The 22,359-nt window shown below is 38.6% G+C and overlaps 1 long non-coding RNA gene across 2 annotated transcripts; it reads right to left on the bottom strand.

Annotated features, from left to right (window-relative positions):
- Positions 1 to 382: 382 nt before the first annotated feature.
- Positions 383 to 22,331, bottom strand: LOC123647090. Of its 2 annotated transcripts, XR_006738133.1 has the most exons (4): positions 22,076 to 22,331; positions 5,789 to 5,906; positions 772 to 965; positions 383 to 517 (listed from the first exon to the last, which is right to left on the bottom strand). It is a non-coding gene; the product is annotated as an uncharacterized LOC123647090 (long non-coding RNA). The 2 variants fall into 2 exon arrangements; XR_006738134.1 differs by lacking the exon at positions 772 to 965.
- Between the last annotated feature and the right edge of the window lie 28 nt (positions 22,332 to 22,359).

The following is a 22,359-nucleotide window of genomic DNA, read 5'->3' on the forward strand; positions in this document are numbered from 1 at the left end:
AATTTAAGTTAAACAGAAAGTTAAGTCATGGGAGTACATAAACAAGCAAACAAACATAGCAATGGAAGTAGAGACTAAATATTGTGCAAATAGGTTTTTGTTTTGTTTTTTAAGAGACGGAGTCTCTGTTGCCCAGGCTGGCCTGGAACTCCTGGGCTCATGGGATCCTCCCACATCAGCCTCCCAAGTAGCTGGGACTACAGGCGTGCATCCCCACACCCAGTTTGTAAACATTAAACTAAAAAGCTTTTAAGAGCTGGGTGCGGTGGCTCATGCCTGTAATCCCACCACTTTGGGAGGCTGAGGCAGGGGAGGATCCCTTGAACCCAGGAGTTTGTGACCAGTCTGGGAGACACAGAAAGACCTTGTCTCTGCAAAAAATAAGAAAAAATTAGCTAGGCGTGGTGGCGCAATCCTGTAGTCCCAGTTATTTGAGAGGCTGAGGCAGGAGAATCACTCGAGCCTGGCAGTTTGAGGTTCTAGTGAGCTGTGATGATACCACTGCACTCCAGAGCACCTTTAAAATGAAATAAAATAAAAAGCTTTTTAGAAATTGATGGAGGTTATAATTTAGAATTCTGTATATACTATTCTTGAAACAACTGAATTCAATTTGTACTTAAATAGAAATAACTTAGAAAACAGGAAGAGCTTTTAATGGGTTGTATTTAACAAAAACCATCAGTGTGAAGAATGTTTTTAAGAAAACATTTTGGGTTCTTTGGGACCCAGTTAGCAAGAACAGAGAGGAGCTCTGGTAGTGCTTCTCACCTCCCGAATAAGAGTATTTCCTCTGTGTGGTGGGGGATGAGGTGGGAAGAAAGTGTGGTGAGCAGTTGTTCTGGCCTCTTGGGGTTTATCCCGCATCAGATTCCCCGGGCATGGTCCTGAATTGGTAAGAATTCTCTCGCTTTTTCCAGCGGAAATAGTTCCCTCTCTGAAGTACCTTCTGCTTTTCTGGAGACCTTGTGGGCAACGTATGGAGACAAATATTTATTCTCCATTTCACACTCTTTATTTCTTTTACACACTCTTTTTTCTTGTGATGAAAGAACAAAGTCTGCATTACTTTTTTTACTTTAAACCTGTTAGCCTGAGGATAATTTTTTTTTTTTTTTTTGAGACAGAGTCTCGCTCTGTTGCCCGGGCTAGAGTGAGTGCCGTGGCGTCAGCCTAGCTCACAGCAACCTCAAACTCCTGGGCTTAAGCGATCCTCCTGCCTCAGCCTCCCAAGTAGCTGGGACTACAGGCATGCGCCACCATGCCCGGCTAATTTTTTCTATATATATTTTTAGTTGGCCATATAATTTCTTTCTATTTTTAGTAGAGACGGGGTCTCGCTCTTGCTCAGGCTGGTCTCGAACTCCTAACCTCGAGTGATCCACCCACCTCGGCCTCCTAGAGTGCTAGGATTACAGGTGTGAGCCACCGCGCCCAGCCTGATAATTTGTTTTTAACTTAGATGTAGATATTCTAACAGTAATCTCATTTTGTGTTCTACTTCCCTTTATGTTTGGCATCTAAACCCTGCTTTCCTTTCTTGTTTTTCAAGGGCTAATTTTTGCCCTCTTGGGGTTCCCTCCCCTTTCCCTTCCTGGTCTTGAGATGTTATACACATCCCATTTAACTCCATTAGCTGGCTGCCTCTTCCCTCATGTTCCCTAGGACTAGGCCATCACTCCTCTTCCTCCAAGGAGCCCTAATTCTTCCGTTTCCTTAGGCCAATCCCACAGCACTGCCCAACAACACATCTAACATGAGTTAATGATCGATTCAATTAGTGTTGAGTTCTCATGATTTTCATACACCATAAATGGGCCCAGATCCAAGTTGTAAAAGCAGGCAGCATTCTCAGATTTGCAGTGTGTTTGAGGATACCACACCAGCAGCTATTGTGATAGGAGAATAACATGCTGTAGGGTTTCACAGGGCAAAGTCCTAATAGGACATACTGGTGAAGTTGTTAACAAGATCAAAGTCCTAGGTAGCACTAGAGCCTGTCAGGACTGTGGAAAACCCATACAGATTATACTGATAAAGCAACTGCAGTATATATAACACATAAGTGGTGAAATTTAATTAATGTGACTGTCCATTGTACTAATCTTTCAATTTTTAAAATAAAAAGTAGAGTCTCAGTCTTAGTTTTGGCCCTTTCTTGCTAATCTAGCTTTACTATACTGTTTTGATGTCTTCTGGTGGTGACTTCCTTGTTGCTGGTATGTTATCATATTATTATTATTATTATTATTTATTTTTTTTTTTTTTGAGATAGGGTCTCACTCTGTCACACAGGCTAGAATTCAGTGGTGTCATCATAGCTCACCATAACCTCAAACTCCTGGCATCAAGCAATCCTCCTGCCTCCATCTCCTGAGTAGCTGGGAGTACAGGCACACAGGCACCACCAAATCTGGCTAAATTTTTACATTTTCATAGAGATGGGGTCTCCCTATGTTGCCCAGGCTGGTCTCAAATTCCTGGGCTCAAGCAATCCTACCGCCTCCGCCTCCCTAAGTGCTGGGATTACAGGTGTGAGTCACCATGCCTGGCATACGTTGCTGTTATGTTATCGCTGTGTTTGCTTGTTAGAAAATTAGATAAATCTTCAAGAAATAGAGAAATGTGTTAAAGATTGAAAATGAAATAAATACATTTTACAATTCTGGAAAGCAAAGGCTTTAAAGTATTACATAATTAACTATTTAACTCCCTTATTTTTTAAACTGTATTTTAAATTTGAAATGCAATGCAATGTATTCACATGACTTAAAATTCAGTAGTTACAAGAGGGTAGCCAATAGAAGTTTCCTTCCCACACTTGTCTCCAGCTACCCAGTTCCCCTTTCCAGAGACATACAAACTTATTTTCAATTTAGTAAAATAATATGAAAAGAGCCAAAGGTGACATAGGAGAGTTATAAATTTTTATTTACTTTATTGTTTTATTTTATTTTACTATTTTGACAGAGTCCACTCTGTTAGCAGGGCTAGAGTGCTGTGTGGTGTCAGCCTAGCTCACAGCAACCTCAAACTCTTGGGCTCAAGCGATCCTACTGCCTCAGCCTCCCGAGTAGCTGGGACTACAGGCACATCCCACCACAGCTGGCTAATTTTTTCTATGTTTAGTAGAAAGGGGTCTCTTCTTGCTCAGGCTGGTCTCGAAATCCTGACCTCAAGCAATCCTCCTGCCTTGGCCTCCCAGAGTGTTAGGATTACAGGTGTGAGCCACCACACCCTGCCCATAAATATTTTAAAGTTCAGCAAATCTACTTTAATATATAATTCACCTGTGTTATATTTTTCACTAGCAAAATATAGTCAGGACATTCCTGTTCACAAAGGAAGCCATACAATACTGACATCTTCCGATTTTTAAGTGAATGATACTAAACAACCATACACAATTGGTTCATTCACTCAACTGCTTGGGGTTGCACTGTGTAGCTCACATATGCTGCAGGTACACACAGTGCACGAGGAGCCAAGTTGGCACTTGTTGATGGTTCAGGCCAACAGTTGGTATTATCAGTCTTTAAAAACATACAGAAAAAAATCATCTCATTCATATAGCATGGCAAAGAACTGAGTCTCCATCATGTGTTTGTTCAAATACTTGCGCAGATCCAACGCTTTGTGAGAAAAATACAGGCCAAATAGTAACCCTGCCTAGTGGCAACTCTCTAGTCTAATTCCACAGCAAAGTGAGGTGGAATTTATCTGAACAAAAATATATACATCAGACAGTAATTTTTTTTTTTAAAGACTAACAGTTTTATTTTAAATATCAACATTGGCCAGGCAAGGTAGCTCATGCCTTTAATCCTAGCACTTTGGGAAGGTGAAGCAGGAGGATCACCTTCCCAGCATAGGAGTTCAAGACCAGCCTGTGCAACATAGCAAGACCTCGTCTCTACAAAAAATAGAAAAATTAGTTGGGTGTGGTGGTGCGCACACACCTGCAGTCCCAGCATATTTGGGAGGCTGAGGCAGGAGGATCACTTGAGCCCAGGAGTTGACGTTGCAGTGAGCTATGATGATGCCACTGCACACTAGCCCAAGCAATAGAGCCCTGTCTCAAAAACACACACAAACTCCCTGCCAAAACAACCTCCCCCCAAACCCCCAATATTTATAGTAAACTAGAAATGACAACCTTAGTAAATATTTAAAATCATGATAAATATATTTTAGATGTCAACTTAAACTGTAAAAGAGGATACAAAGTTTAAAAAATTCTACTGGAGATAAACAAAGCTTTTGAGGATCGGCCAGGAATGGTGGCTCAGGCCTATAATTCCAGCACTTTGAGAGGCTGAAGTGAGTGGAGCCAAAATAAAAAATGGGATATGAAGCCTGCAGCCAGTGGCGTGTGCCTGCTGTCCCAGCCACTCAGGAGGCTGAGGTGGAAGGATCCTTCAGCTCAAGAGCTTGAGACCAGCCTGGGCAAAATAGTGAGACCTCATCTCTCAAAAAAAAAAAAAGAAAGAAAGATAAAAAAGAAATAGGGTCTGTTATGGACACTTGTGTTCCTCCTCACCAAATTCATATGTTAAAATCTAATCCCCAATGTGATGGTATTTGGAGATGGGATGTTTGGGAGGTAGGTTATGAGGGTAGAGCCCTCAGGAATGGGATTAGTACCCTTAACAGAAGAGTCCAGAGAGAGCTAGCTCACTCTCTTTCTGCCATGTGAAGATACAAGAAGCCTGCAGTGTGCAACTCAGAAGAGTCCTACCATGCTGTCCCTTCGATCTCAGACTTTCAGCCTCCAGAACTGTGAGAAATAAATTGTTTATAAGCCATCCAGTCTATGGTACTTTGTTATGCCAGCCCAAACTGAGCCAGGGTCCTACCAACAGAAGACATGGCTGTGAACAGCATAACAGTGTATCACCAGTGTGGGGAGGACTGTAGGCAAAGCATGTGCTATTCTAGCTACATAATCTTCAAGTGTTAAGGACCACTAGTCCTTCTTTATAAAAGTCATACATTAGTCATGTGCCTGAGATTCCAAAACAGTATGATGTGACTGATTTTCAAGGCCAGGGATAACACCCTAAACTCAGATGTACCTCTTTAGAGCCTGTTTGTAAGTAAGCAAAATCCAGAAGTTAGCAATATGTTAAATAATACATTAATACAAAAAATATTTTTGTGTATATTTTCTGCATTTTAGATCTCTGTGGGCTACGAAATATTTGATAAGTTTTAGCTTTATGCAAATCATCAAAAGCACTTTGAAATACTCTTTTTAAAAATCCACATGTCATTGTATAGTTCTGCCACCCTTTAGACAAGTAGTTTTCAGACTTTTTAAAGTAATAGAACCCTTTCTTCAAATTAAATCTTGTGTAAAAGTCCAATATGCAGGAATTACTTTAGGTAGTTTACCCCATCCTAGAGGACAGGCCATTTGTAAAAATGTTTCTTTTTTTTTTTTTCTGAGATGGAGTCTCACTTTGTCACCTGAGCTAGAGTGCTGTGGCATCAGCCTAGCTCACAGCAACCTCAAACTCCTGTACTCATTTCTATTTTCAGTAGAGATGAAGTCTCACTCTTGCTTAGGCTGGTCTTGAACTCCTAACCTCAAGCCATCCTCCCGCCTCAGCCTCCCAGAATGCTAGGATTACAGGCATGAGCCACCATGCCCTGCCTTAAATCCTTGTTTCTCGTATCTAGTTTGGAGGTTCTATATTTTGTGAATGTATATTCTATGTTTGCTGTGTAATCTGTTAGCCGAATGAAAAGAATTTACATGGATGTGGATAATAAAGATGCTACTTACCTATCATCATAGGGCTTGGAGTTGCTTTTCAGTAGTGGGACTGGATTTATAAGAATCCATCCATCCTCTTTAATTTGGTCTCCTTTGTGGCCAACACAGCTGTCTGTCCTACAACCACCTGGTCAAGAATATAATGCTTATTGTTCACAAAAATACATTTCTCATGGGACTACCCTTTCTCTGCTTTTATCTCTGTTCTTCTCACAGTTTTTGTTTGTGTGCTACTCATTGAACTATACTTTTGCCACCTTTGGACTCTCATAGACTCAAAAACCTGTTTTTCCAGTTTAGTACATTTGTTTTTTCTATCAGCCATGACTTATAATCATACTACTGTAAACTGACAAATATTTGGAACTACAGAAACTTTTCATATGTTTAGATTGTTACAAAAACTAGCACCATAAGGAGATGTTAGGGATAGCTGTGGAGTCTTTCAGATAAGGGTTTTTGTATTTGTGATATTTATTAAATGGCCCATTTTTCTAGTATCAAGATAGGTCAGGTGGCCAATCTAACAGCCCATAAACTACAGTTAGGGGAGTTTTTTTTAAATGTTTTTTTAAAGCATACATGTAAAAAGATATAAATAATAAAGCTATTCAGACAATGTGGTCATCAGTCAATCATTTCAATGAAAATATATCCAGAGTCTTCATTTCTTTCGCAAATATTCATTGAGTTCCTACCATGTACTAGCAGTTATTATGCTAAGCTATAAGTATATAGTGATGAGCCAAATGAACATGATCTGGGCCTCATGGGATATTAGCCCCCAATTTTTATATACATGTATAATCTCTATACCAGTTATGAAGGAAATGAACAGGGTTCTACAGTGGGAGTAGGAAAAGATACTTTAAATGCAACAGAAAAGTAATGAGAAGTGAAAAGAAAAGCATTCTAAGCAGAGAGATTATTTCATACAAAGGCCCGAGACAGGAAAGACCTGGGGTTATTTAAAAAACAAGATGTTAGGTTTCATGAGGAAAAATTAGTACAGGTAGTAAAGAAATATTTGTGTGTGACTGGATGAATGTCTGCATACCCAGAACTTATTGAGTACAAGTTGATTTGGAGAAGAAGTAGGCAAGGACCAGACCATGCCAAGCCCTGTTAAAAACTGGGGATAGACAATATATAAGCAGATGGGCAAAATAATAATAATACTAAATAAATAAAAATAATAATTAATAAATTAAAAATAATTAATAAAAAATCAAATCTAAGTGTCCTGGGACACCAGCAAAGAGTTTAATGAAGGGACAGGTAATAGAATATAATTTACATTTTGTAAAGATTACTCTTAGCTGTTGAAAAATTGTTTGGTAGGGAGCAAAAATGGAAGAAGGAAACCCAGATAGATGATACATTAGAGATGGAGACAAGTGGATCAAAAAGAATCAATAAATAACTGAATATTAGAGCCAAGGCCAATTGGTTCAACTTCCTGCCCATTTCACTACTTTAGCAGTTGAGTGAAGTCACAGCATCCAATCTATCTTTGTACCCACAGGACTCCTACAATCCCCTTAAACCCCCAGATCAAGCCTGGAAAAACAGTAGCATTTGGCCAGGAATTTAATCAAGCCCTTGAGGAAAGTAATTTCAAAGTTTCTCCTGGGTCTCTGTGTAAATGAGGTCACAAGGAAAGTTGACAATGTGGATTATTCTATAAGATAACTGACTTGATATTGTTTTTAAAAAGTCAATGGCATGGGGGAAAAAAGGCAGAGAAACAATCTAGTTATCTATTGCTGTGTAGCAAACTATCGCTAGTGAGTACAGGTTGAGTATACCTTATCTGAAAGGCTTTAGATCAGAGGTGTTTTGGATTTCAGATTTTTTGGGATTTTGGAATATTTGCATATATATAATGAGATACGTTGGGGATGGGACTGAAATCTAAACACAAAATTTATTTACGTTTCATATACACCTTACACATGGGCTGAAGGTAACTTTACACAATATTTTTAATAATTTTGTGCATGAAACAAAGTTTATATATGTTGAATCCTCAGAAAGCAAAGGTCACTATCATGTCAGTGCTCAAAAGTTTTGGATTTTGGAGAATTTTAGATTTTTGTATTTTCAAATTAGGGATGCTCAACCTGTATCTCTCTTGAAAAGATTTTACTACACAGCAGCAAAAGCAAGGGAAAATGGTTTTTAAAATATAAGTGGAATTTGAAATTAAAAGCACAATGTAATTTATATTAGCACCCCCCAAAATATAAATACTTAACTTATAAATCTGACAAATATGTACAGGATCTATATGAGGAGAACTAAAAAATCTGATTAAAGAAATCAAAGAATTAAATAAATGGAGAGATATTCCCTGTTCATGGATAGGAAGACTCAATACTGTTATGATGTTAGTTCTTCCCAACTTGATCTATAGATTTCATGCAGTCCCAGTCGAAATCTCAGCAAGTTATTTTGTGGATATCAAGAAACTGGTTCTAATGTTTACATGGAGAGGGAAAAGATCCACAATAGCCAACACAATATTAAAGGAGAAGAACAAAGTTAAAGGACTGACACTACTAAGACTTACTATAAAGCTACAGTAATCATGAGTGTGGTATTGGTGAAAGAATAGAAAAATACATTAATGGAACAGAGTAGACAGCCCAGAAATAGACCCACATAAATACAGTCAACTGATCTTTAACAAAAGAGCAAAAGCAATATAATGGAGAAAAGATAAGTCTTTTCAACAACGGTGCTGGAACAATTAGACATGTACATGCACACGCAAAAAAAAAAAAAAAAGATGAATCTAGACACAGACCTTTTATACCCTTCACAAAAATAAACTCAAAATGGGCCACATACCTAAATGTAAAATGAAAAACTATTAAAACTCCTACAAGATAACATAGAACAAAATCTGGATGACCTAGGATTTAGCAACAACTTTTTAAATACAACACCAAAGGCAGTATCTATGAAAGAAAGAATTGATAAGGTGGATTTCATTAAAATAGAAAATTTCAGCTCTGCAAAAGATGCTGTCAAGAGAATAAAAAAAGAAGCTAGAAATTGGGAGAAGATACTGGCAAAAATGCATATCTTTTCGTGAGCACTCTATCTGTAGTTCTAGGCAGTAGCCAGCAGAAACCTAGGGGCTGGCAGAGAAGTGTTTGTGAAGCTAAGGAGCAATTGCTTGGTAGATAACTCAGAGGGACATTAAGACAAAACTCTTTTCCCCCTAATATATACTAAAAATAACCTTTCCTGGAGCTGTGAGGCTGACAGTTGTTTTATAACATTGGTTAGCCTACAGTTTCTCAACAAATGGGGATTTACTACTTCAGAGTAACCTGTTTTACTTTGTATTGCCCCAATTGTTAGAAAGTTATTTCTTTTACTGAGCCAAAATTTTTTCCTCTCTTATTCTCACCCATTGTAGTTTTACTCTCTAGAACCTCAGCAAATAAGACTAATAAATTCCCTTTTGTTGCATTTTTAAGATTTAATTTAGTTTGGAATGGCTACCTGGACTACATTTAATCTTTTAATCTCTTGCAAGGGAAAAATGAAGCAGTGGCAAGAGTTAAATTTATCAGGTATATTAATAGTACACAAGTGCTCCATGTGAAGGCAAGGTTTGCCTTAAGATTTGCCAGTCACTGCTGCCTTTTTAATGAGGCAACTCAGTATGTGCCTGTACAACTGCCCCGATAATTTTCTCACATCTTAAAGGAACTGCAGCTTCCAGGTAGGCAGGCCTCTGATGGAATAATAATAACCAAAATAATTCAAAGCCAAATTATTGTTTTATTTGTCCTCTCCCTCACCATTCCTAAGCCACCTGCATAACTGACAGAATAGTAACAAGATCCTCTCTGAGTTCTTTGGTACCCACCCTCTCAATACCTTATTCTTGGTATGACCTGGTGCTTCCCTGTTCTGACATATTCCCTGGTTCTGCAGAAAGGACTGGCTGTCTCCTTGGCTACCCTCTCCCTCTCCACATATTCTGGACTGCACTGTTCCCCGCCCTCTTTCTTTATTTACCAGCTATTCCTCCACCAGTTTTTTTCTTCCAGAAATGTAACCTCTTAGCCATGGATGGCCTCCCTGCTATTCTCTTCATGTTGTGATTTTTACATCTTTTCTTTTTCTTTATTATCATTTTAATGGAATCTCAAGGGGGAGAAGATATAAATATACAGGGTCAGTCAGCCGACTTGAAAAACAAACACCAGTAACACAAACATGTAGTCAATTATACAAGCATATTAATAGGAAATTTGGAAAGTGGAGAAATGAAGTAAAAATCTATTAATTGTACCACACTAACAAACCCATGCATCCATTTATTTACACATTTATTCCTCCATTAAATTTACCAGATATTTACTAAATGTCTATTACGGCTGTAGTCCCCAACCCTCGGGGTCCAGGGGATGCAGAGCTCTGCCTCCACCCCCACCCCACCCCCAACCCTGGTCTGTGGAGAAACATTGTCTTTCATGAAACTAAGGCTGTAGAATTAGTACTGAGAAGTCAAGAAATCATTTCAAGTTAAATTATCAAATAGAGACTGAATACAGATAAGACATACATAATTTGGACTCTTAAACATACATCAACTCTTCAAAGGCTCCCCATCATCTAATCAGGGTCTCTCAACTTTTAGAATATGTATCGGTTTGCTAGGGCTGCTGTAACAAAGTATCACAAACTAGACAGCTTAAACAACAGAAATAAATAAATTACTTATTTATTTATTTAGATAGCGTCTCATTCTGTCGCCCAAGCCAGAGAGTGCCATGGCATCGGCCTAGCTCACAGCAACCTCAAACCTCTGGGCTGAAGTGATCCTCCTGCCTCAGCCTTCTGAGTAGCTGGGACTACAGGTGTGTGCCACCACCTCCAGCTAATTTTTTCAATTTTCAGTTGCCTGGCTAATTTCTTTCTGTTTTTAGTAGAAACAGGGTCTCACTCTTGCTTAGGCTGGTCTTGAACTTCTGAGGTCAAGTGATCCTCCCGCCTTGGCCTCGCAGAGTACTAGAATTACAGGTGTGAGCCACTGTACATGGCCAACAGAAATTTCTTGTCTTACAGTTCTGGTGGATAGAAGTCCTAACCAAGGTATCCACATGGCTGGTTCCCTCTAGGGCTGTGAGGAAAAATCTGTTTCATGCCTCTCCCCTAGCTTCTACGGCCTTGCTGGCAATCTCTGGAGTCCCTTGGCTTGTAAAAGCATCCGCCCAATCTCTGCCTTCAGCTTCAAGTGATCTTCCTCCTGTTTGTGTGTCTGTCTGTGTTCAAACTCCCCGTTTTAATAAGGACACCAGTCATATTGGATTAGGGGCCCATTCTACTGCATCTTAACTTGACCTCACCTTAACTTAACTAATTACATCTTCAATGATCCTATTTCCAAGTAAGGTCACAGTCTGAGATACTGGAGGTTCGCACTTAAGCATACGAATTTTGGGGGTACACAATTTAAGCTGCAACACACCATAATATGTGTATATTTATTTATTTATAAACTATGTCCAGTACTGTAATAAGAATTATATACATTATAACTCCTATACAATTTGAAATTTAAAAAAGACAAAGGAAGTAATAATATTCTCTTTCTGAACCCTGACAGACTGCCTTGCACACTCCCTGGATTACACACATCTTATCGATCTAAGAATAAAGTCAAGCTCTTTGGCTTAACAACCTTCCACAATCTGCCCTCTGCTTTTTTCGCCTGCCTCATCTCCCGTCACTCCTAACATATTCAGCATTCCAACGAGTCTGAACTGTTTGCAGTTTCCCACATGTGCTAGGCTCTTTCTCGTTTCAACTACTCTGCACAAGCTGTTTCCTATTTCTGGAATGCCCTCATTCTCTCATTCTCTTCATTTCCTGTGAACACATGGTGAACTCCCAATCATTTTCTGAAACTCAGCTCAAATGTCATCCCCCTTGGGGAGCCTTCACTGATTGCTCTGGCCAGCATGAAGCACTTTGTTCATACTTCTATTACTGCAAATCTCTCTTTACATATATATGTTAGGCTGAACTGGTATTTGACCATTTTTGACCTATAAAAATAATGCCATTTCATGTAGTTTAATTTAACATTTCCTTAGATAACAAGTCCACTGAGAACAGGGACTGTGTTTTATTCATTTTGTATTTCTACTGACTAAAATGGGATCTGGGATAAGGTAAGTGCTTAATATATGCTTTTTGAAATTAAGGAAAGGTTCACTCTAACACTACAAACAGATTCCACTTTCAGGTTTGTTTTTTTTTTTTTTTTGAGACAGAGTCTTACTCTGTCGCCCCAGTTAAAGTAGCAGGGATCATATAGCTAGCTCACTGCAACCTCAAACTCCTGGGCTCAAGTGATCCTTCTGCCTCAGCCTCCCAAGTAGCTAAGACTACAGGCACGCGGCACCATGCCCAGCTGATTTTACTATTTTTTGTAGAGACAGTGTCTTGCTCTTGGCTCAGGCTGGTCTTGAACTTGTGAGCTCAAGCGATCCTCCCACCTCGGCCTCTCAGAGTGCTAGGATTATAGGCCTGAGCCATTGCGCCTGGCCTCACTTTCAGGTTTTTCAAGAATGGGGTATTAACTTGATCTCCCATATAACAATAATCATTAGTTAAACATTCTTTGGCTTTATTTAGCTTAACACTATTTTAAACTATTTTCTCTTGTTTTTTTTTTTTGCTTCTGTATATGTGGTAAAAAATCTTCAAAAGATATACTCATTTTTAAAAATAGAGAAAAATCAGGAAGAAGGTACCTAATTACCATTTTGTAACCAATATAAAAATATTTAACAATTTTGCTGTTTTACTTTCAAAATATTTCTATGCTTTCAAATAAAAAATGTGAGTACTCATAAATAGAAATATAAATAAGAGAGCTAAACAGATTAGTTGCGTAAAATGAATAGACATTTTGAATTCTGGTAACTGTTTAGTAAGAGCAAAGGTAAATCTAATTTCAGAATTTCAAGGTTCCCTAATATCATTTGGTTTGAAAAAAAGCTGTGATAACTGAAATAGTGTTCAAGTTTTATATGGGTATTTTAAAAGGCAAATTGGTTCTGCATGACATATAGAACTGGTCAGCTAAAGTTAGAAAGCAGTACCTCGAGAAGCCTGTGAACAATCAGCAGGAAGTGAAACATGGGTATGTGAACATTTTTCACTCTTCCTCATTAAAGCCCTTAAGTTAACAAAAGGTGTTCACTGACTCCTCAGCATGTCAAGGCAGTCAAGAGCAACACCTTGCAAAATCTGGCTCTCACCCATTTTAGAGACTCCTCTCCTTTTACAGCACTTCATGTCCCCTATACTTGAACCACAATGAACTTCTCATGGAGAATACCACACTGAATAAGTTATTACTCCATATCGTTTTCCAACTGTTCTTTCCTCAGCCTAGAAAGTCCCTCCCCATCTTTGCCCACTAATCTCAATTATATTGTCAATTACATTGTCACAGAGTGCTGGGCACACTGTAGATATTCAATATTGTTTGTTGTATGAATAAATCAGTAAGAAATGAGATCACAGTCTTGAACAACAAAACACCAAGGAAAACATTATTTGTAAACAGATCTTGTGATTAAAGTTAGCTCCATGAGGATAGAGGCCATATCTGCCTTGTCTCTTGTACTTAGCCTAGTGCTTGGCCATATGTAGGTGCTTAATAAATATTTACTGACTAAAAAACTTAATGTATGTGGCAAATAAGAGAAAAAAACTATTTAATAATTAGTTGAAGATAAACTAAAGAAGGGAATCCACAAATATACAGTAAGAGAAGCACCTCTAGCATATGTGGCAGTATACCAAGGAATAAAGAAACTGTAGAAAATAATAACATTATTGACTAGCAAAAAAAAAAATTATGCTATATATGTTACTATTAATATAAACATGACATTATCTGAGGGGGGAGAAGCAATAAAAATTTATGTAAATATTATTTATGCTTTCAATTGTCATAAGTGGTCACAGACATTAGTTTGCAGATAGAAATAGGGTAACAATGTCCTTCACATTTGCAAAAAAAAAAAAATTCATTTGCCACTAATGTACTTGTGTTTTTCTGCTTAATGCCTCTACCTGGAGAATCAGAAATGGTATTTAATCCCCAAACTGAGTTATTTAATCCCCAAACTGAGTTATTTATTCATTTGTAAGTACCCCATGTTATGATTGATTGTATCCTTGTAGTTTATATTGGTGTTGCATCATTTTAGGCTTCTCTTCCTATGATAATCATTGAAGCACTTCACTTGGCATCATCATCAAGCAACATTTAAGAGGAACTGTGTGCCTCTAATATCTATGCCTACGTACTGGCAGTTCACTATAAAGAAGCTGAAGAGACTGGGCGCCCATACTATCACACATTTGACAAACAGCATATCCTCTTTGCTTTGCACTTTTACTTGTACATCTATGCTGTCAAGGTTGGATTTGGCAAACCTTGACCCCCGGGTTCCTGCCTTGGTGGTATTCCTGGTGCCTGATTTGCACCTCCTTTTCTGTCTTTTCACTAACAGATTAAAAACTCCCAGCGACATTAGTATAGAACTTTGTATTTTCCACTCAGTAAAACCAAATATAGGGATTAAACAGGGAAAAGATTAGCATTAAAATCCTAAGAATAAGAATTACAATGTAAAGAAACTTAATCATAGCTTGGGTTAGACTTAAAAAGTTAACTAAAAAAGGGTTTTGTTTTTTTGATGGTTCTTTAGTTTAGCTGTTTTAATTATACATCTATTTTTAAACTAATGGTATAGAAGCAGTTATTATTCTGAGGGGAATCAAGAAAAGCCAGTACTTGAATCTGAGGTAAAATATACAACTAAGGATATCACCCTATTGTTACCTCATGACATTGTACATAAATTATATAGACCAGCTTTTCAAAGTAGAAGCTGCAAAATTAAAATAATGAAATGATAACTTTATGACAGTCATAGTTTTGTAACTTCTTGGCTATACTGGCATGTGCAGTACTTGCACAGAATGGTGTACTCTTCTCCTAACTGTGGGTTATCAGGAACCCACTCCTGAGATAACTAACCTACTCCTGTGACAATGGCATTAATCCATTCATGAGGGCAGAGTCTTCATGACCTAATCATCTCTCAAAGTCCCACTTCTCAACACTGTTGCACTGGGGATTAAGTTGCCAACACATGAACTTTGGGAGATACATTCAAACCACAGCACATGCTCTTTTCTAAGAGATAAAAGCACTGGTGTCTGTCAGTACCCTGGGAAACACTCCATTTTCTTTTTTGCATGTAGATTTTCTGAATATAACACTTTAATTAACTGAAACTTCTAAAAAGGCCTGATCAATGTTTGAATTTAAAATTTTGATGCTTTAGACTTCTGCTTCCTCCAGTAAGATAGGACATATTAAAAAGAAAACTGGTTTAGAGACAGAATGAACATGGATTTCAGCTCAGTTTTTACAAATGCCTTGGAAAACTTTTAAAAACTGAGATGATGCAAAATATCCACAAACATGAGAGTTTTATAAGGCACTCAGAAAACATTATTTTCCTACCCACAAGTGATGGTCTGATAGCATGGCACAAACTATGAAGCTGAAAATGGTTATTTTGAATGTGTGGTTTTCCTGCTCAAAAAGAAAGTTAAGAATATAAATATGGTAAAGAAAATCCACAAGTTGGGTATAGGGGTAGGTTTTCAATCTAGACATTTTATGAGTCTATCATTTTTCTTTACCCCTCTTTGCCATATCTAGGTTTCAAGGTGTGAATAAATACACTCTACCCTCTACCCCCCAGTTCTTACCTAAAATAGTTCCCTCTTCCTGGAGAACTGATAGAACTACAAAACTTATTTTCTTTTTAGAAATTTACATCACTGAATAAGACTCCTGTCATACCTTTTATAGGCTTCCTATCTCTTTCTTAAAATAGGCATCAAAATGAGCCGATGTCCTTCCACATAAAAATCCTGGCAGCAAAATTAACCCCAGAAGAGACATTTGTGGATAGTCCCTATTTACTCTATTTGGCCCCTTTTACTCTTTTTACCTTCTACTTCTTGCTTTGTGGTTGCTACTGACTCTCCAATGAAGCCTTTAGGCAGTGGCTGATTCCTCACTTACAATTTTCAATTTTATTTTTCCCCAGTTTGCTGTCCTTCCCCTGAGCTTAAGTACACATTCAAACTGTAAAGACGACTGTGGTTGAGTAAGTGGTTAGGTCACATTTGTTGTAAAATGATTTTACTGGTTATGATTTTACAGTTTACCTGAATTACTTGAAATGCTGAATAAGAGAAACACGGGCTGAAAGATTCTAATCTTGGTGATTACTGCCCCTTGCCCACTCCAAGTTTCCCCTGGCCTAGGAGCTTTCCTGAAAGCATCACCAAAGCTTTCCTCTGATACCTCATTGCCTTCCCTAAGAGAAGGGAGGTTAAGCAACCTACTTTTTTTTTTCCTTAGTAGATACAATGCAACCTCAATGAAGGCAGGGAGAAGGGAAGAAACAGATACTCAGCAGGAAACTGGCAATCTCTGCCATAGATACGTTGAGTTTGAAGTGCTGATACATCCATGGAGGATGATAAGTAGTTAGGTTGCAGACAGAGGAGCAGTCAGGTTTAGAGATATAAATTGGGGAGCCATTAATATAAAAATAATTTATTGAAATTATGGGAGTTTTTGAGATTGCCCAGGAAAAAGAATAATGTGAGGGGGAAAAAAGGCCCTTAAATTGACACTTGAGGGCCTCCAATATTTAATATTGTCTAAAAAGAGGAGGAACCTATAAAATATTGTGAAAAGGAGCTGACATGGAGTTTGAAATGTTTTTGAGCTAAGTATACAGACAGTGGCAGTTGAAGTTGACAGACGATTCTCCCTCAGTGTCCCCATATCTACCTTTTATTTATTTTTGGATACTATATGGCTAAACAAAGGCTATTTAGCTGCTTTAATTTTTTTCTGTAACCCAGTCTCTTAATAATTGCCTTTTATTTTTTTAACCAGAGTTACTTCAGTTATTTCTGTATGCAATACCTCTATTTACAACATAGTAGTTTGTCTCAACCCTGGGACCTAAAATAGGCTCTTTTCTACTTCCTATGTTTAATAATGATGATATTATCATCAAGGTGAGGGAAAGGATTTACGTAATTATTACAGAGCTCAGTGTTGGTGGATGCTGGATAAATGTATAAATCTATGGTTCAGCGTATTCTCTTATCATATACTGTATGTATATATGCATATCAAACTTAATAGGAGTTCTATCTGTCAGTAGAAAGGATAGTAGCATAATGTTACGCTGTTTAAAGTATAAGTTTCCTTTTCTATTGTTAATTCCAATAGTTCTTTCAAAAGGTTAGGTGTGGAGGGAGGGGGTATTCTCACTGTTGATCTATAGGCTTTTTGCACTTAGAGCTATTCTGTATTTTTGGAAAAGAGTCATAGAAAGGCACTCTGAGTTATACGAATTTTTAATGTATCAGTGTACTAATACATTAAGAAACAGCAATACTGACAGAAATGCATATTTGGTATAACTTGATTAATCAGAAAGCTAATTTTTTTTTTTTTTTTTTGAGACAGGGTCTTGCTCTATCAGGCAAGCTGCTAGATTGTAGTAAGATGATCATAGCTCACTGAAACCTTGAACTCCTGGCCTCAAGTGATCCTCCTTCCTCAGTCTCCCAAGTAGTTAGGACTACAAGCATGTGTCACCACACCTGGCTAATTTTTAAATTTTTTATAGAGATGGGGTCTCACTATGTTGTCCAGGCTGATCTTGAACTCCTGGCCTCAAGTGATTCTCCCTCCTTGGCCTCCCAAAATGCTGGGATTACAGATGTGAGCCACTGTGCCTGGCAGAAAGCTAAAATTTTGACTTTCTTTGTGAATATACCTTTGGACTACTATAGAACTGTTCTCTCAGTTCCTGGCGAAAACAAATTGATTACTCAGAATTCAGGCTGAGTCACTGATTTACCCATTCCAAAAATATTTGGTGAGTGTTTAATGTGTACAAGGCATTATGCTAGATTCTAGAGATACACTAGTGAGTAAGGGTGAATAAGAAAGATATGGTTCCTGTCCTCATGGAGTTTACTGTTTACTGAGGGACAGAGACAATAGAAAGCAAACAAATAATTGTAAAATAACTGCAAACTGTGATAGGTGCTCTGAAAGAAAAAAAGAGAATGCTGTGAGAGAGAATAATAAAAAAGAGAGTCACCTTAAATTAAATGGTCAAGGAATGTATTTATGACATCTGAAAGAGGAGAGTTGACAGTAGGAGGAAGGAAACGTTCCAAGCAGGGGAAAGAGTATGGGAAAACGGTCTGAGGCATGAAGAGATATGTTTAAGGAACAAAGAAAAAGCCAGTGCAGAAGTAGTGTGAACAATTGGGACTGTGGCAAGTGATGTTCAACAATGTTTTCACATGGTACAAAGGTAAAAATCAAAATCCTAGAGCAGGAGTTGGCAAACTAAGACCTACAAGCCAAATCCATCCTGTCTCCTCATTTCATAGTTTTATTGGAACACAGCCGTGCCTATTCATTTACTTCTTGTCTATGACTGCTTTTGTGCTATAAGCAGTAGTTACCACAGAAGCCACATGACCTGCAAAGCCTAAAGTATTTACTATCTGGCTATTTACAGAATAAGTTTGCTGGCCCCTGTACTAGACTATGGACTAAATTAGAACTGACAGCATGAAAGTTGAAAAGGTTAGGCTTTTTTAAAGCATAGAACCAGCTTTTAAAACTGGCCAGTGATTGATTCAAGTGAGAAAGACACATAAAGATGAGGAGGTCAATGTGGTAGAGGTAGGGCTTTGAGATGTCCATGCCACAGGGTAGAAGAAATGTCTTTAAGGTTAGTACATGGTTGCATAAAGTACAAGGGCCAAACAGAGAAGAGAATTGCCTTCTTCATCCAAGGAGGTCAGCAACCTGGAAAAGCCCCAAGGATAGTATACCTACAGAACGAAAATGCAGTTCAGCTCAGAAATATAGGAGGACTTATGTACAGAGAAACCAGATTCTAAGTACAGAGGACAGCTCTAAGCACTGCTAACACATATTTATTATGGGTAAAAGTTTGGGTATATTTGGTTAGCATCTATTGCAGCAATCAACAAAGGTAGGGCTATGAATTAAAATAAATAAACTCTGTAAAGGTACTTTAACAAAACTAAGTCATTCTTCTCTAGACCAGAAGTCGGCCTGGTTGGCTGTGGGTTATACCTGACTCATAGATGTTTTGTTTGGCTTACATTGTTTCTTAGGAACTTCACTTTAAAAAAATTTACATCCTATGGCTGGCAGTGGGCCAACGTATGAGGATTGCTTGAGGCCAGGAGTTCAAGACCAGCTTGGGTAATAGTGAGACTTCATTTCCACAAAAGATATAAAAATTAGCTGGGCATGGTAGCGCACACCTGTAATGGCAGGAAGACCACTTAAGCCCATGAGTTTGAGGTTGGAATGAGCTATGATGACACCACTGCACTCTAGCCCAGGCAACACAGAGACACTCTGTCTCAAAAACAAAAACCAAACAACCTTCCCCCATCCCCAACAAAACAACCATATATTTAGCAAGTAGGACCACTTCATTTCATTTCCATATGGAAATAATCTGCTAGAGCTGAGGAGCACAAATGTATCTTATAGATAAGGCATGTATTCCAGGTTTCCACAGTCCCCAATACTTCCTCTTATCTTACATTCAACCTGGCCCTGATTGTTATGGTTTGAATGCATCCCCTCCAAAATTCAGGTATTGAAATTTAATGGGCGATGTAATGGTATTAAGAAGTGAGGCCTTTCAGAGGTGATTAGGCCATGAGGACTCCTCCCTGGTGAATGGGATTAATGCTCTTTCGAGGCTTTGTGCAGCCTTCGGCCTGCTTGTCCTTCTGCCTTCTACCATGTGAGGACATAGTGTTCCTCCCCTCAGGAAGATGCAGCCCTTACCAGACAACCAAACTTGCCTTGGTCTTGGACTTTGCAGCCTCCAGAATTGTGAGAAAATAAATTTCTGTGGTTTATAAACTACCCAGTCTCAGGCATTTTGTTACAGCAACACAAAAGGGACTAAGACACCCACTGAGATATTTGGCATTTAAGTTTGTAACCTCTGGTTTTCATCTTAAAGATCATAAACCTGAACTTTTTTACAACATACATTTATTGAGCTCTGACCATGCCCCAGATACTATCCATACGAACATAAATAACAAATTATCCCTGTCTTTGAAGAGCTCACAGGCTAGAAGCAGAGAACAATATGTTAAATAATCCTAGGAAGCATGATGATGGTGCAAAGGAATGATCAACCCTAGCTTGGCAGATCAGGAAACACGCTACTAGGGAGATGTTTGACCCAAATCTTAAAGGATAAGGAGAACTTTGCTAGGGTTTATCAGGCAGAGGAAACAGAATGTATCCATAGTTCATAACAGATGAAACAGGGAAGCCATAGGAAAGTGAGAGAGGAGCACTGGGGTTATGCCAAGAATGGTTTGTATGCCACACTAAAAAGTGTGACTTTTATTATATATGTAATAGGGGATTACTAAAGAGACACAAGCATAATCAAGTTTGTATTTTAGAAATATAAATTTGGTAGCAACATGGAGGATAGTTTAGAAGATAGAGGACTGGAGACAGAAAGACCAGTTAGGAAGGAAATCATTGACAAAATGCAAGCTACTTTGAGGTCTGAAGGCATGAAGCAGCAGTAGGAATGGAGAAGGGAAATTGACTAGAGATGGTGATTGATTGAATGCAGAGAGTGAGGGGAAAAAAGGAGTCAAGGAAGATTCTCATGTCTGTAGCTTGAAGTACAAAGTGGATAAGGAATGCAGGAGAATGATACTTGAGAGGGTGAGAATGGGTGGTATAAAGTTTGAGGTATCTGTGATGTTCACTGGGTATGTGGATATGAACCAGGAATTAGGAGGAAGGTCAATGCAGGATAGAAAGACTTGGGAATTCTCCATGGGAATTCTCCATATTTACAAGATAACTGAAGATATTGTGATGAATAGCATCACATGGAAGGATGAAGAGTAAGATAAAGATCAAAGCACACCCCGAAGAATTTCAACATTTAAATAGAAGAAAGGGGACAATGCTTGGCAGCCTGGACGTAGAAAAGCAGGTAGTTGTAATGACCTGAGGGGTTAGCAGCATAGACAGAGATGAAGAGAATTAGAGTGTGAGAAATTGAGGTGCTGGCAAATGTTTGGTACCAATATTAATAATATATCACAGGTTCTAGGTTGGATAGGGAAAAAAAGCATAGAAAGGATGGATTAGTGTATGGTTGTCAGATTTATTGGGGGGAGGAAGGGACACCCAGTTAAACTTGAATTTCAGATCAACAAAGAATAGGTTTATTTTGTTTTTAGTATAACTATTTATCAAATTATATAAGGCATACTTATACTAAAAACTTATTCACTGTTTATCTGAAATTCAAATTTAACTAGACATCCTGTATTTTATCTGGCAATCATAGTGTGAAAAAGAAAGACGAAGAGTCCATTTCCTGACTTGATTTCTTTTTCCATCCAGTCTTTTGACCTTCTGATTTCATGTGAGATCGAATTCAATTAAATTCATATTTGCTACGGTTACAACTGTATTGCAACCCATCTCCTCACATTCCTTCTAAGCTAAAACTCATCTCCCCGAATTCCTTGTCTTCAAAGTTAAAAATCAAAAAACAAGCTTCCAAACATCAAACATGCAGGGTGTCAACTAAATGCTAAAATACAGAAACTGAAAAAAAAAATCTTGCTTTTCAAACATCTATAAACATTGCCAACGTTTTTTTCCTGGCGTGTCCAAGTTATAATAATTATAATAAAATTAAAATCTTTTAAGAGTCCAATCATAATAGTTCAAAAAAGTCTCCAAACCCAGGGAGAGTCTTACCTTCAAGCTCAAAATCCGAAAGTTCTAGGTTTGCAGGAAGTTATCTCCCTCAGAGCTTAGAGTTCCAGGTCTTAGCAAGAGGAACATACCTTGTCACCACACCAAATGATTTTGAGCACCTCCCACCAATCGACTATCGACTAACAAAAGGAAGGATTTAATTCCCAACAAAATTTTCTCCTCTGAGGTGAGCATCCCAGAAATCCGTCTTTTTGAACCGGCAGAGGCAGGGAGAGACCAAAGGCACCCCAGAGAGAAAGGAAGAGAAAGTGGAACATGTAAGACAAAGTCTTCAAGGCAGAGACGGTCGCTACCTCGGCCAGCGCAGATTTTGAGGTCCGCGGTGGGGGTTCTTCCCGGACATCCACAGTGCACCCGAGTTCAAGCTGGCACCACTTGGAAGACGCCCCCCCCCGCAGTTCGCTGAAACACTAGCCGCGCCCCGCGGAGCTCTGACCTCCAAAGAGGGTCCGCTTGGCGACCCCGCCCCGTCGCCTCACGTTCGCGCCTTTCATTGGTTCCAAGAATGGATCCCTCAGCGTGCCTCACCCAATGGAGGTCCCGGCCGGTAGCCCAGCCGCTCCGCCCCTTCCCCACC

This window comes from Lemur catta, chromosome 11 (genome assembly GCF_020740605.2).
Source record: "Lemur catta isolate mLemCat1 chromosome 11, mLemCat1.pri, whole genome shotgun sequence".
In the NCBI taxonomy this organism is placed as follows: domain Eukaryota; kingdom Metazoa; phylum Chordata; class Mammalia; order Primates; family Lemuridae; genus Lemur; species Lemur catta.